Source organism: Mus caroli, unplaced genomic scaffold, assembly GCF_978045245.1.
Source record: "Mus caroli unplaced genomic scaffold, Mus_caroli_1 scaffold_1, whole genome shotgun sequence".
In the NCBI taxonomy this organism is placed as follows: domain Eukaryota; kingdom Metazoa; phylum Chordata; class Mammalia; order Rodentia; family Muridae; genus Mus; species Mus caroli.
Genome location: NW_028227256.1, coordinates 99,102,321 through 99,116,656, shown reverse-complemented (window position 1 = coordinate 99,116,656; position 14,336 = coordinate 99,102,321). Strand labels below are relative to the sequence as shown.

The 14,336-nt window shown below is 37.9% G+C and overlaps 1 pseudogene; it reads right to left on the bottom strand.

Annotated features, from left to right (window-relative positions):
* The window catches only part of LOC147006094 (contactin-associated protein like 5-2-like), a 195,864-nt pseudogene that overhangs the window by 137,108 nt on the left and 44,420 nt on the right, over nt 1–14,336 (bottom strand).

The following is a 14,336-nucleotide window of genomic DNA, read 5'->3' as shown; positions in this document are numbered from 1 at the left end:
ACTAAAGGATATATGGTTTATTTTTATTTTTATTGGTTATTTTATTTATTTACATTTTTAATGTTATGTCCCTACCAAGATTCCCCTCCTCAAACCTCCTATCCCATTACCCCTCAACCCTGCTTCAGTAAGGGTACTCTTCCACCCACCCATCCACTCCCACATCACTGTCCTATCTTTCCCTATGATGGGATGGGACACCAAGCTGCCACAGGACCTAAGGCCTTCCCTCCCATTGGTGCCTAAAAAGGCTATATTCAATTATATATGCAGCTGGAGCCATGGGTCCCTCCATTTGAACTCTGTGGTTGGTGGTTTAGTGCCTTTGAGCTCTGGGAGAAGGGGAAGGCTAGTTTATTGATATCATGGTTCTTCCTATAGGGTTTCAAATCCCTTTCAACTCCTTCAGTCCTTCCCCTAACTCCTCCATTTGGGTCTCTGTGCTCAGTACAGTAGTAGGCTGCAAACACCTGAATTTGTATTGGTCACTCTCTGGCAGAATCTCTCAGGGGACAGATATACTAGGCTTCTATAAGCAAGAGCTTCTTGACATCAGCAATAGTGTCTGGGTTTGGAATTTGCAGATGGGATGGATCCCTAGATGAAAGCAGTCTCTGGATGGCCTTTCTTTAAGTCCCTGCTCTACACTTTGTCCCATCATATCCTTTAGAAATTTCCATCCTTAAACTGGGGGCCATGCATAAAAATTGGAAGTGACATCTCCAGGTTCTCTCTCTCCTTTGATGGGTATTTTGAATATTTTGGGTATTCTGAGGACATAAGAACCTCTTGCTTCCCTGGCATCTGGAAATTTCTAGTGGCTACCCCCCAGTTCCCCCACTTTTACATGCTTCTGTTCAAATCTCTGTCCCTCTGTAATTCTCCTGTCTCCTTCCACACCTGGTCCTTCCCTACTATTTCCCTCCCACTCCTTTCTCACATCTTTCTCACTCTATCTCAAATATTTATTTTGTTCTCTCTTCTAAGTAGGACTGAAGCATCCACATTTTGTTCTTACTTCTTGAGCTTTATATGCTCTCTGAGTTGTGTCATGTGTATGCTGAGCTTTTTGCCTAATGTTCACTTAACAGTGAGTACAGACCATGTCTGTTCTTTTGTGACTGGGTTATCCCACTCAGGATGATATTTTCTAGTTCCATCCATTTGCCTGAGAATTACATGACGCCATTGTTTTAATAGATGAGTAGTACTAAGTTGTGTAAATGTACCATACTTTTTGTATCCATTCCTCTGCTTAGCAACATCGAAATTGTCTCCAGATTCTATCTATTAAAAACAGGCTGCTATGAATATAGTTGAGCATGTGACATTGTTATATGTTGGGTGAACTTTTGAGTGTATGCTTAAGAGTAGTAAACTGGGTGTTCAGGTAGAATTCTTTCCCATTTTCTGAGGAACTGCCACACTACTATCCGGTGTAGTTGTACTAGCTGGCAATACCACAAGTAATGGAGGAGTTTTGCTCTTTCTCCACATACTTACCAACATCTTCTGACACCTGAGATTTAATCTTAGCCATTCTGACTGATGTGAGGTATAATATCAGGGTCACTTTGATTTGCCTTTCCCTGATTACTAAGGACGTTGAACATTTCTTTAGGTGCTTCTCAGCTCTTTTAGATTCTTCAGCTGAGAATTCTTTGTTTAACTCTGTATTCAATTTTTAATAGGGCCGTTTGGTCCTCTGGAGTCTAACTTATTGAGTTTTTCGTATATATTAGACTATAGCCCTCTATCAAATATAGGGTTTGAAAAGATCTTTTACCAATCTGTTGGTTGCTGTTTTGTCCTGTTGACAGTGTTCTTTGCCTCACAGAAGTTTGCAATGTTATGAGATTCCATTTGTGTATAGTTGATCATAAAACCTGAGCGACTGGTGCTCTGTTCAGGAAGTTTGCCATTGAACAGCTGTGTTTGAGACTCTTTCCCACTTCCTCTTCTATTAGATCAGTGTATCTGGTTTTAGGTGGACGTCCTTGATGCACTTGAACGTGAGACTTATATAAGGAGATAAGAATGGATCAATTTGTATTCTTGTAAATGCGGACCACAATTTGAAACAGCAGCATTTGTTGAAAATGCTGTCTTCTTTCAACTGGATGGCTTTGGCTTCTTTATCAAAGATCAGGTGATGAGAGGTGTATGGGCTTTTTTTTTTTTTTTTTTTTTTGGATTGTTACTTATATTCCATTGATCTACCTGTTTTTCTTTGTAACAATACCATGTAGTTTTTAATCATTATTGTTCTGTAGTACACTTTGAGGTCAGGGATGGTGATTCTCCCAAACATTCTTTTATTGTTGAAAATAGTTTTCACTATCCTCACTGTTTTGTTATTCCAGATTAAAATATTAATTGTTCTTTCATTTTCTTTGAGTTGGAATTTTGATATGGATTGTATTGAATCTGTAGATTGCTATTGGTACAGTGGTCATTTTTACTATGTTAATCCTGCTGATCATGAGTTTGGGAGACCTTTCCAGCTTCTGAGACCTTCTTTGATTTCTTCAGAGAATTGAAGTTCTTGTCATATAGATTTTTCTTTTGCTTTGTTCGATTCACACCAAGGTGAAAAGGTAGATGGCAGGGAATAATCAGACTCAGGTCTGTAATCAACTAAGTAGAAACAAAGAGAATTATATAAAATATCAGCAAATCTAGGATATGGTTCTATGAGGACATTAACAAGATATATAAATCCTTAACCAACCTCACTAGAGGGCACAGAGTCCATATCCAAATTAACAAACTCATAACTGAAAAGGGAGACATAACAGAAACTGCAGAAATTAAAAAAAAAAAATCAAACCCTATTACAAAAGCCTATACTAAACACAACTAGAAAATCTAGATGAAATGGATGATTTGGATGATTTTCTAGACAGATATCAAGAAAGTTAAATAAGGATCAGATAAACCATCAAAAGAGTCCCGTAAACTCGAAAGAAATAGAAGCAGTCATTAAAAGTCTCCCAATCAAGAGACTCACAGGACCAGATAGTTTTTGTGTAGAGTTCCATCAGACTTTCAAAGAAGAAATAATACAAATACTCTTCTAACTATTCCACTAAATAGAAACAGAAGAGACACTACCTAATTTGTTCTATGAAACCTCACTTACATTGGAACCTAAACCACATGAGGAGACAACAAAGTAAGAGAACTTCAGAATAATTTCCTTTATGAATATCGATGCAAAAATATTCAATATAATCTCACAAACTGAATCCACGGACACATCAAAATTATCATTCACTGTGATCAAGTAGGCTTCATGCCAGAGATGCAGGGTTGGTTCAATATACGAAAATCTATCAAAGTAATCCACTATATAAACAAACTCAAAGGAAAAGAAAAACGCATGATCATATCATTAGATGCTGGAAAAGCCATTTGCAAAATACAATACACCTTCATGTTAAAAGTTGTGAAAAGATCAGGTATTCAAGATCCATACTTATCATAATAAAAGCAATATACAGTAAATTAATAGCCAACATCAAACTAAATGGAGAGGAACTTGAAGAAATCCCACTAAAATCAGGGATTAGAGAAGGCTTCCCACTTTCTCCCTATCTATTCAATACAGTACACAATGTTCTATGCAGAGCAATTAGACAACAAAAGGAAGTCGAGAGAATGAAAATTGGAAAGGAAGAAGTCAAGATATAACTATCTGTGGATTATATGCTAGTATGCTTAATTGACCACCAAAATTCCACTAATGAACTCCTATAGCTGAAAAACAACTACAGCAAAGTTTCTGGATCTAAAATTATCTCAAAGAAATAAGTAGCCATCTTCTACACAAAGGATAAATGGGCATAAAAAGACATTAGTGAAATGACACCATTCACAATACTCACAAGTAATGGAAATATCTTGTTGTTATTCTATCCAAGTAGAAGAAAAGACCTGTAAGAAAAATATTTTTCTTACATATATATGACGTGTAGTTTGAGATCATATTTTGTGTTCACAAAATATAATTCTTTGTCTGATGTTTGTATATATGTATTCAAATGTATATGTGATTTACATTGTATAAAAAGCATGTTATGAATAACCATATACAATATGATTTTTCTTCTTTTTATGAAAAAAGTTAAAAATGACATTTTTTATAATTGGGCATGTCAAAAATTTATTTGGAGCTAGTTTTAATTATTTCCAATATTTATATATTTTTTCAGTGTAAAGCTAAATTAAACAGTATGTGTAGATGCTGCTACTCATCCATTTTTGTATATTATATGGCAAGAGATAAAGGTGCTAGAATAGGTTTAGTTTTCCCATAGACTACTTGTTAATTAAATATAAATAATATTTAGTGATTTTTTTTTATTTAGTTATTTTAGTTTATGGTAGAATAACATTTCAAAAATATTAAGATCCATCATTTAAGGACAATATTTTTCTAATATATGCATTCCTCACACCTTATCAATGTAGAAATCAAGGAAGTAAGTATGAAGTTAAGTTCAGAACAATTATCTGCACACTGAGAATCATAAATTTATGAGAACCTAGACTATTTCCACAGAGATCCAATGATAAATTAATTTAATATGAGAAGACAATGATTCTGATGGGAAACATTGCAATGCTTAAAAGTGGTGATTACATTTATCAAATATAGAGTATGAAATAAAGGAAGCCTGTGGCATAAATAAAATACACACTATGATATATATTATATTAAATGTTGGTAAAAGTTTTAATGATTGTGTGTGATGAAGATTTAACTTTCTAGATTTGAACAAAAATTTTCAAATTTTTTGACTTGTGCCAAAATATTTAAGTGGAAGCAGTAATAATTCAGTCAGCAGTAGAAGAATACTGAAGGCATAGAAAGACATATTGATAAATGGTGAAAGCATATGTGTATTCACAGGCAAAACAATCATACCATGGATGTCAAGGTGGCTCATAGTATAATGAATCCTGCAGCCAAGCCTGAGGACCTGAGTTGTTTCTATGACCACAAAAGAAAAAGAAAGAAGCTGCTCCTGAAAGTTGTTCTCTGACTAGACATGTGCCACAGCATGCTGGCAAACACACAAACACACACATACACACACATACACACACACACACCCATAGATAAATAAGTTTAATTGAAATTTGGTAAGATAAATAATGGAATCGTGTAAGAGCACACTTTTACAAGAAATGCAAAAATTAATTCAAAATGTCACAACATCATTAATGGAAGAGATAAAGTTATAGAGTACATAAAGTTTAAAGTTGTTCCTATAATTTCTTTAATTAACTAATTATTTCTCAAGTATGGCAGTAAAATGGAAGCAATAAAAGAGAGAAGTATTAAGTTGACCTCTGACAGAATGAAGGAGCTTTCTGTTTCAAATGATATAATGAAGACAGTGAGAAGAAAACCCATAGAATGGGAGGGTAAATTTGCAACGTATATACTTACAAGAGACATTTATCTAGAAGAGAGCAATTTAAAAAAATGCAACTGAATGGCAACCAGAACACAAATCTGCAAAGGTTTGGATATGCAGTTATTCAAAAAGATATCTGAATAACTGTTAAAACTTTGAGAGAAGGTTTAGTATAAATAGTTGTTATCAGGTATTAACTGTATCAGAGCTACAGTTTTGCACCAATTCCCAATGACCAGTTGTGTGAGTATACAGAATAACTGGAGCTTTTGTACACTTTTGGTGAGGGTGGAGAATCTGTAGCTCATTTCAAAAAACAACTTGACAGTTGCTCAAGAGATGACACAGAGCTGGGCAGTGGTGGTACACACCTTTAATTCCAGCACTTGGGATGCAGAGGCAGGCAGATCTTCGAGTCTGAGGCCAGCCTGTTCTACAGAGTGAGTTCCAGGACAGCCAGAACTATACAGAGAAACCCTGTCTCAAAAAAACAAAAACAAAGAGCAGAAAACAAAAATCAAAAAGGAGAGAGAGAGAGAGAGAGAGAGAGAGAGAGAGAGAGAGAGAGAGAGAGAGAGAGAGAGAGGTGAAACAGGGGTCAAGAACTTGACTCAGAAGGTAAGTACACATGTCACTCCCCAAACATGGTGACTTGTGTTAAATGGAACAATGTCAGGCAGCCCCCAAAAACACACACCCACAGATGTGGTTGAAAATAAAATTGTAGGGTAAGCTCAATGTTAACTCTAGGAGTATTTCTGGTGGATATATCAGTCCTAATAGGCTGTACACCTCAGGAAAACGCAACATATTTCTTCTGCCTGCCAGAATGGGCCAGTTCCCTTGGTATACACTCAGTTGAATATCAAAGCCCAAAGCTAACTTCCAGGCTCCTCGGTACCTGTTATGTACATGTACCTGTTATGTATTTTACAGTCCATCCTATCATCCTGGCCAACTGGTCCCTCTTATGTCTCTACTATGCAAACTCCAAGGCTTTTGCAGATTAAAAAAAAACAAAAAAAAACAAAAAAACTGGAAAGCTCCTTCTCCTTCTCCACCCCTGGTTCTCTGCTTCCTTGTAGTCTCTCAGCTATTCTCGCCCACTTTATTCTACTACTCTCCTATCCCTGCTAGACAGATAGTGTTAGACCTGGTCAGTCCTATCTGCTTCTTTTTCTCTCTGCTCTGGACTCTTCAAATTGCCTCTGTCTGTTCTATCTCTCATATCTATAATAAATCAATTTATACTCTTGATGGAGCAGCCATTTCCATGGGCTTTTCACTGTGATGTCACAGGTGGAAGAAGAGAAACCAAATTCTGAAAGTGTTTTATTGTGTTCCACAGGCACACACAATGAAAGTGTGTTCACGTGGCACATTTTTGCCACAACTGCTTTACCTGCTCAAGTGAATAAGTGAGAAAAAAATCACTCAAAATCAAAACTAAAGCATGTGCCATTTGCAAACATGCACATGAGTTTCAGTGGTAGTCTTTTTCATAAACATCAGAAAATAGAGTCCTATTGTGGGTTGCCCTGGTACTATTAGAATTCTGATGTTAATTCTGCTTTCTCAAGAAGGAAATCTGCAAGTCAGCCCTAATTAAATGCTGTCCTTATAAGAGTTATCTTGGTCATGGTATTTGTTCACAGTAGTAAAACTCTACGACAGATGTTGGTACCAGGGACTGGGGTATTGCTGTGGTAGCCCTGAACATGTTTTTGTTTGGAGGAATGTGATGAATTTTGGGACCTCGAAAAGCAGTAGAATATTGTAAGTGTGGATTAATGAGCTATCCTACTAGGCATATTTAAGACTTTGTTGCTGAGGTTGATTTGAACCGCGGAAGTATGGAAGTTTTAGAGGTTCAGTGCATTACCACCGAGGTGGAAACATGGCAGCATCCAGGCAGGCATGGTGCAGGCGGAGCAGTGAGTTCTACTTCTTCATCTGAAGTCTGCTATAATACTAACTTCCAAGCAGGTGGAATTAGTATCTAAAAGCCCACATGCACATAGTTAAATATACTTCAACAATAGCACACCTCTCCCAAAGGACCATAACTTCTAATGGTGCCACTCCCAGTGTGGTACAAACCATCACAGGTGCTCAGTAAACTTCTTTTGTGTAAATAAAGGAAATGTTAAAAAAATATAAAGATGGGAAAATCATATATTTTTTATCATCTACATGTACTGATTCAAAAACAAATAAACAAAAAGATGGCTTATGTGTTTGTATGCCTTCTTTTGCATTCAACTCTGTGGTCCTTTGATACATTTTATAATTGATGTACTAGAACTAGAAAAGTTAGTATGTCACTGCACACAAGTAGACGATCTACTTCAATTCTTTGGCTGAGCCTTCAGCCTGGATGATGTTCAGGTTTTCAATTAATACTGAGCACAACTGTTTGGCTCCTTAACACACAACCCCAATAAATTGTTATGGTTATGCAGATGAGTTAAATAGAGTCCAAATGTAGAAAAACATACTGAGACTACAAAGTATCAGCATTGTTTGAATCCATGGAGAATTTGGTTTGATAATGCCATGTAGGTACTACATTGCCATAAATAGGAGAAATAGTGTAGATTGCCCAGAGCCATAGGTATCATTGTTTTAAACATGGCATGTGGGTAATAGAGAACTATATTTAGTAGCAATGGTGTGGATAGCCTAAGGGCATAGGATCATTGGTCATGGTATTTGTATGCTACTGGACTACACACAGTAGTGCTATGTATGTCCACCTTACCTTTTTGACAGAAAGGCCCTCCATATGGTGAGCTGGTGCAGTCACAGAAGTAGCCACTTTGCTTTTCCACACACTTGCCCCCATTGTGGCAGTTGCTTCCATAGATGCTACAGTGACCTGAACAGCCAAGTCTGACTCCAGATGTGACCATTGCCTTCTCTTTTAGGTCTCTGTTCTCCCCATTCAAATGTAAAGAGTGGATACATCCAAGAAAGGCTTTCTGTCTTGATGATTTCCCTCCTAATGGTGAAAAATGAGAAGGAAAGTATGAAAGATATCATGGCTGTAATACATAGAAGTAGCTGGTAGATGACAGAAACTCTAGCTGCCCTCTGTCCCAAAAATCAGGCTACTTCCTGCCTGATGTATATAGACTCTCTATATAGACAGAGTAAGAGTGTCCGTTGTGGTACCAACTGTTTCTCTTCTTTCTCTCTTTGTAGCTTCAAACAGGAACTTCTGCCTCATGATGACCAAGACTTAAGATATCATTGAGTTAAGCTAGAAGCTGATGATGTCTAGCATGTAGAATAAAACATTTTCTGTAGGACATATTCCTGTCTCCTTGAAAATCTATAAGAATAAGATGCTTCTTTATTTTCCCCCCTTTGGATCTAAGAGCTCATCACCCTCATTTCTGGTACTATCAGAATTTTGTGATGTTGATGGTATTACTCTCTCGAAGGAACTGATTCTAAGGCCAATAACACCTCAGCTTCCTTCTGTCTGCCTGTAACATCCCATGACATGAGAGTAAATTCTTTGTAGTAACAGTTAGTTGTGGTGCTATTGTCAGCTCTGCTGAACTTTTCTGTAAGTTCCTAGTTAAGAAATGGAGTTACAAATGTGTCAGTCATGACCAGGGATGTATTCAGTTGATAGAGTGGTTGCCTGGCATGCATGAAGCCCTGAATTTTAATCCAAATACCACTGAATAAACTATGTATGGTAGTGTACATCAATAATCTCAATAATCAGGATGAAAAATCAAGAGAATCAGAAGTTGACAGACAACGTTGCCCAAGTGGGAATACATGAGTCCCAGTTTCAAAAAAAAATTGCTTCAGAGAGGAAAAGACTTGAGAAGGAAACCTAGCTCCTTTCAAAATGCTTAAGAATGAATATTTAAATGACCATGATATCTGCACATGAATAAAACATGGAATTTCATATGGCTTATACTGTATTTTATCTGAAATAAAAGGGATAGAGTCAGATTAGGTACACCACAGAGACAAAGCTGAAACATATACCCTTATGATTATGCAGTACAGTACTATGCAATGGAAGAGAGAATGACAAGTATTGGTTCAACTCTATGTCACCCAGTAGTTAGCCATATTGAGAAATGAATTGCATGATTTTAAGTTGTTCCATCTATCATTCCATGTGTTTATAGTAAAGTTTATTGCACAACATGGAATACAGTGTTTGTTCAGTTATTGCTGTCCTCTGGGCTTTCTCTTGGATCTTAACCTATTGCCAGAATCAGTAGGTACATTATGCATTATCTGATTATTGATTCTAGAGGTCATCATAACATACTGTTTAGCAGATAACATTTCTCAACTCACATTCTGGCTTAGGCTGGAGTATGACTCTCAGTTGGGAAAACATCTGGAGGTGGTCACAAGATGTTTCAATGCTCTCCTTGAAGAATTGAGCAGATTGAAACTTTGTAATTGTTTTGCTCACATTGAAAACTCAGGTTTCCCGTGAAATAACACTGTGTATTCTAAGAGAAAACAAGAAGAGCTAAATCCCATTAACATGTATGTGGGTAATGCTGCAAATTCTGAGGAGATACCAGAAGAGGGAGAAATCTATACTGGATTAAGAAAATAAGTAATTAGTTTCCAACCCTTGAGCTCAAGGTCATAAAACTAATGATTGGCGAGTTTCTAAAAATTGTGTTTGGCAATTTTTCTAATGGGAAAAAAGGAAGAGAAGGATGAGGGGAAAAAGAGGGGGTTGAGGGACGAGCAGGAGAAAACACTGAGGGCAAACGTACAAATCAATTATTCCCTGTATCTACTGGCTGTCTTAACTGAGCCTCATTTCTTTTTAATATCCTATGCTGCAATTCTATTAAATTTTGGTATACAACAGCAGTTTTCAATCTGTGGGTCACAACCTCTTTGTGAGTCAACCAACTTTTCCCAGAATCACATGTCAGATATTCTACATATCAAATATTTACATTACAATTTTTAACAATAGCAAACATACAGTTTTGAAATAACACAATATAATTTAAGATTGGGGTCAGCACCCTAGGATCTGTATTAAAGGATCACAGCACTAGGAAGATTGGAAAAACACTAGTCTCAAAAAAACTAGATATGTATTGCAAGATAAATAGAATAGGCATTTTAAATTTGCAGTCTTAGACAAGAAATATATCAACAATGACAATAAAGCCATAAATTGATGCTAAAGAAGATGAATCAACCAGTAAAGTGCTTGTCTGATAAGCAAGAAGATGTGAGTTTGATCCACAGACCAGTTGAAGTCCAAGGTAATATGGGGCATGCCTATAATCCCAGTGACATAAGATGTGAAGTAGAGTCAGGCAGATATCTGTAAGTACAAAGGACAGGTAGCCCAGCCTATATGTTGAAAGTTATATGCAAATAAGGAACATTGTCTTAAACAAACTGAGGAAGGTGTCTAAGAACTGTTCTCTGACATCTATATGCAGTACTGTGCACATGATCAAATAATTCACATGTGTAACCACGTGAACATATATGTACACAAAGTCATGCATATATACAGAGGAGAGGATGTGGAATTGATAAATTGAAGGTATGATATGGAAATACATGACATGAAAAATAATGAAAAGTGTGGATGATTAGAAATGGCATGATGGTTTGAAATAAACCTTTAGTCTATCCCATGTATAGTGGTTTCATCCCAGACTCTGAGGTTTCAAAAGCAAGTTAGGTCTTTCTGCCACATGCATATATATTGCTTTAGCTGTCTGCCTGCCTTGCTTTTGCCATGCTCCCTACCATGATCATATCTAGCTATCTTCAACAATGACCACAAATTAAACATGTTCTTGGTCATGGATTCATCACAACAGTAGAAGTGCAATAAACATACATGTAATATTCACTGTTTGATTCCAAAGAATGAAATAAGAATGCAGGTCATGAGGCCAAACCTCAAATGTATTATCTTGTCTGTGTCAATTTCAGTGATTATGAATCCTTTAATCCCACCAGGAGTGCTCACTTCTAAGCTCAAAGGTGAGATCACCCCAATAACTGTCCAAAGGCAGACTGGCTAGGAGCACATAGGGCATGGGAACAGTGGGGCATATGTAGACAGGATCCTTCTGGTCTCCATCTGCATTCAGGAGCTAAGACTGTTTCACGGCCCTCCACTAACAAATCCCTTTGGTTTCCCAGGAGTGCTCTCACTCACAAGATTAGAGGGAAGAGCACTACTTTCCCTCCAATAACTGTCCAAATCTAGATGACCAGGAGCACACAGTGTACAGGAACACTAGAACAGCTGGGGACAGGATCCTTCTGGTCTCTATCTGTACCCAGGAGCTAAGGCTATCCCACAGCCCTCTGTACCCAAACCCCATCTGTTGAGTGCACAGACAGAGTGGTTCCCAGTGGAACACAGGCCTGGAACCCCAGTTACCCTAAGTGTGTTTGATAACAACTCCTGGGCCCCTGGCTCCAGTCACAGCTACAGCCTCCCACAGTCCACTGCAGAGAGGTGTGTGGCTATCAATCAATAGGAAATACTGAAGCTCCTGGTATTCTGTTTGGACTCCACCCCCAAAGTTACCAAGCAACAACAAGGTATGCTCCTCCAACAGTTACCTGGCAATAGCCAGAATGGCCCAGCCTACTATAAAAGGAGCTGCTTGCCCTGCTCCCTCTATTACTCCCTCTCTTACCCTCTTGTTCTTAATCTCATTCTTGCCTGTTTCCCTCATTATCCTCATCCCTTGCCCCCTCTCTCCACATAGCCATGGCCAGCCTCAGCTTTTCTACTCACTCCCTCTCTGTGTCTTAAAACCATTGGCTGTGTCTTCTCTTCAGCAACCCACCCTACTGAAGCAATGAAGCAGGTCTTCCCCTAGCAAGCCATATGTCTAACCTTCCACAGGAGGCCTCCCTGACTTCCCAGCCATGACAACTCCCAACCAAAGCCAACCAGCCTACCAAGCCAAGGACTCTCAACCCTGCAGTAATATGCCAGAGTTCTCTCCTCCTACACTTTTCCCTTTGGCCCCTAGGCCAGAGTCTGCCAAAGGGTCCCCACACTTTCTCAGCTCTTCCGTGACATATAGTGGTGTCCGGAATGTCTGAGAGTGAGAACCTGATGTCACTGGGCTCCCTACAGCCCAGTGACCCTAAAATGTGCTCTTTTGTAGTATCCATCAGCATCTGTGTAACTCCAGAATCTGAGACCAACTCCAGCATGCCCTTTGGGAACCCAGACTGCACCTTTCTCACACACAGAGTGGGATCCCACAGCTTCTTGCAGTCCAGTGCTGAAGTGGTGGTGGCCCAGGGTTTGCACACACAAACTCATTGCATCCCTCTTGCTCAGTGGCCCTAGCCTTGACAGGGTTTGAGACCCAATTAATTGACCCTCAAACACCCAGGAGAGAGCTGGTTTCCCCAGTTGTGCTGACAGCCCCAAGACTACAGGGTTACAAGCCCATAGGAAGGAAAAGCTCCAGTCAGAGACAGCAAGGCCAGCTAACACCAGTGATAACCAGATGTCTATAAGCAAGCACAAGAAGCTTATCAGCAGATGTCAATGCTACTTGTAATCTTCAAAACCCAGGTCTCCCACCACAGCAAGTTCTGGATGGCATAAAACACCAGAAAAGCAAGATTTGGATTTAAAAATTGCATAACATGATGATAAAAGGATTTTAAGGAGGTCATAAATAACTTCTTTAAAGAAATACAGAAGAACACATATAAACAGGTAGAAGCCCTTTAACAGGAAACAGAGAAATCCCTTATAGAATTACAGGAAAACTCTACCAAATTAATGAGAAAATTGAAGAAAACCGCCCAGGACCTAAAAAAGATATAGAAACAGTAAAGAAATTACAAAGTGAGACATCTCTGGATATAGAAAACTAAGAAAGAGATGAGAAGTCATAAACACAAGTATCACCAGCAGAATATCAGCAATAAAAGAGAGAGTCTTGGGTATAGAAGGCAGCACAGGAAACATTGATCCAACAGGCAAAGAAAATGCAAAATGCAAAAAGCTCCTAACCCCAAAACATCCAGGAAATCCAGAACACAATGAGAAGACCAAACCTATAGACAATTGGTAAAGAAGAGATCAAAGATTTCCAACTGAAAGGGCCAGTAAACATCTTCAACAAAATTATAGAAGAAAACTTCCCTAACCTAAAGAAAGAGATGTCCATGATCAAACAAAAAACCTGCAGAAACAAAATAGATTGAACCACAAAAGAAATCCCTATACTCACATAATAATCAAAACACCAAATGCAAGAAACAAAAAAGGACTATTATACACAGTAAGGGAAAAAGGTCAAAAAACATATAAAGGCAGACCTTTCAGAATTAAACCAGACTTCCCACCAGGGATGATAAAAGCCCTGGAGATAGTGGACAGATGTCCAAAGACCTTAAGAAAACACTTATACCAGCCAAGGCTACTATTCCCAGAAAAAAACCCTCAATTACCATAAATGGATATATCAAGATAATCCATGACTAAAACAGAATTTACTAAAAAGTAAATTCTCAATAAACTCAAAAGAAAATAGCCACACAAACATAATTCCACCTCTAACAACAAAAATAGCAGGAAGTAACAATCACTTTTCATTAATATCTCTTAACATCAATGGACTCAAATCCTTAGTAAAAAAAAGCATAGACTAAGTGACTGGATATGTAAACAGGGCCCAGCATTTTGCTGCATACAGGAAACACATGTCTGTAACAAAGAAGACACTACCTCTGAGTTAAATGTCAGAAAACAATTTTCCAAACAAATGGTTCCAGAAAAAAAGATGGAGTAGTCATTCTAAAATAAAATAAAATCGACTTTCAAAAAAAGGAATCAAAAAGTGTAAGGAAGGACACTTCATACTGGTCAAATGAAAAAATCTACCAAAA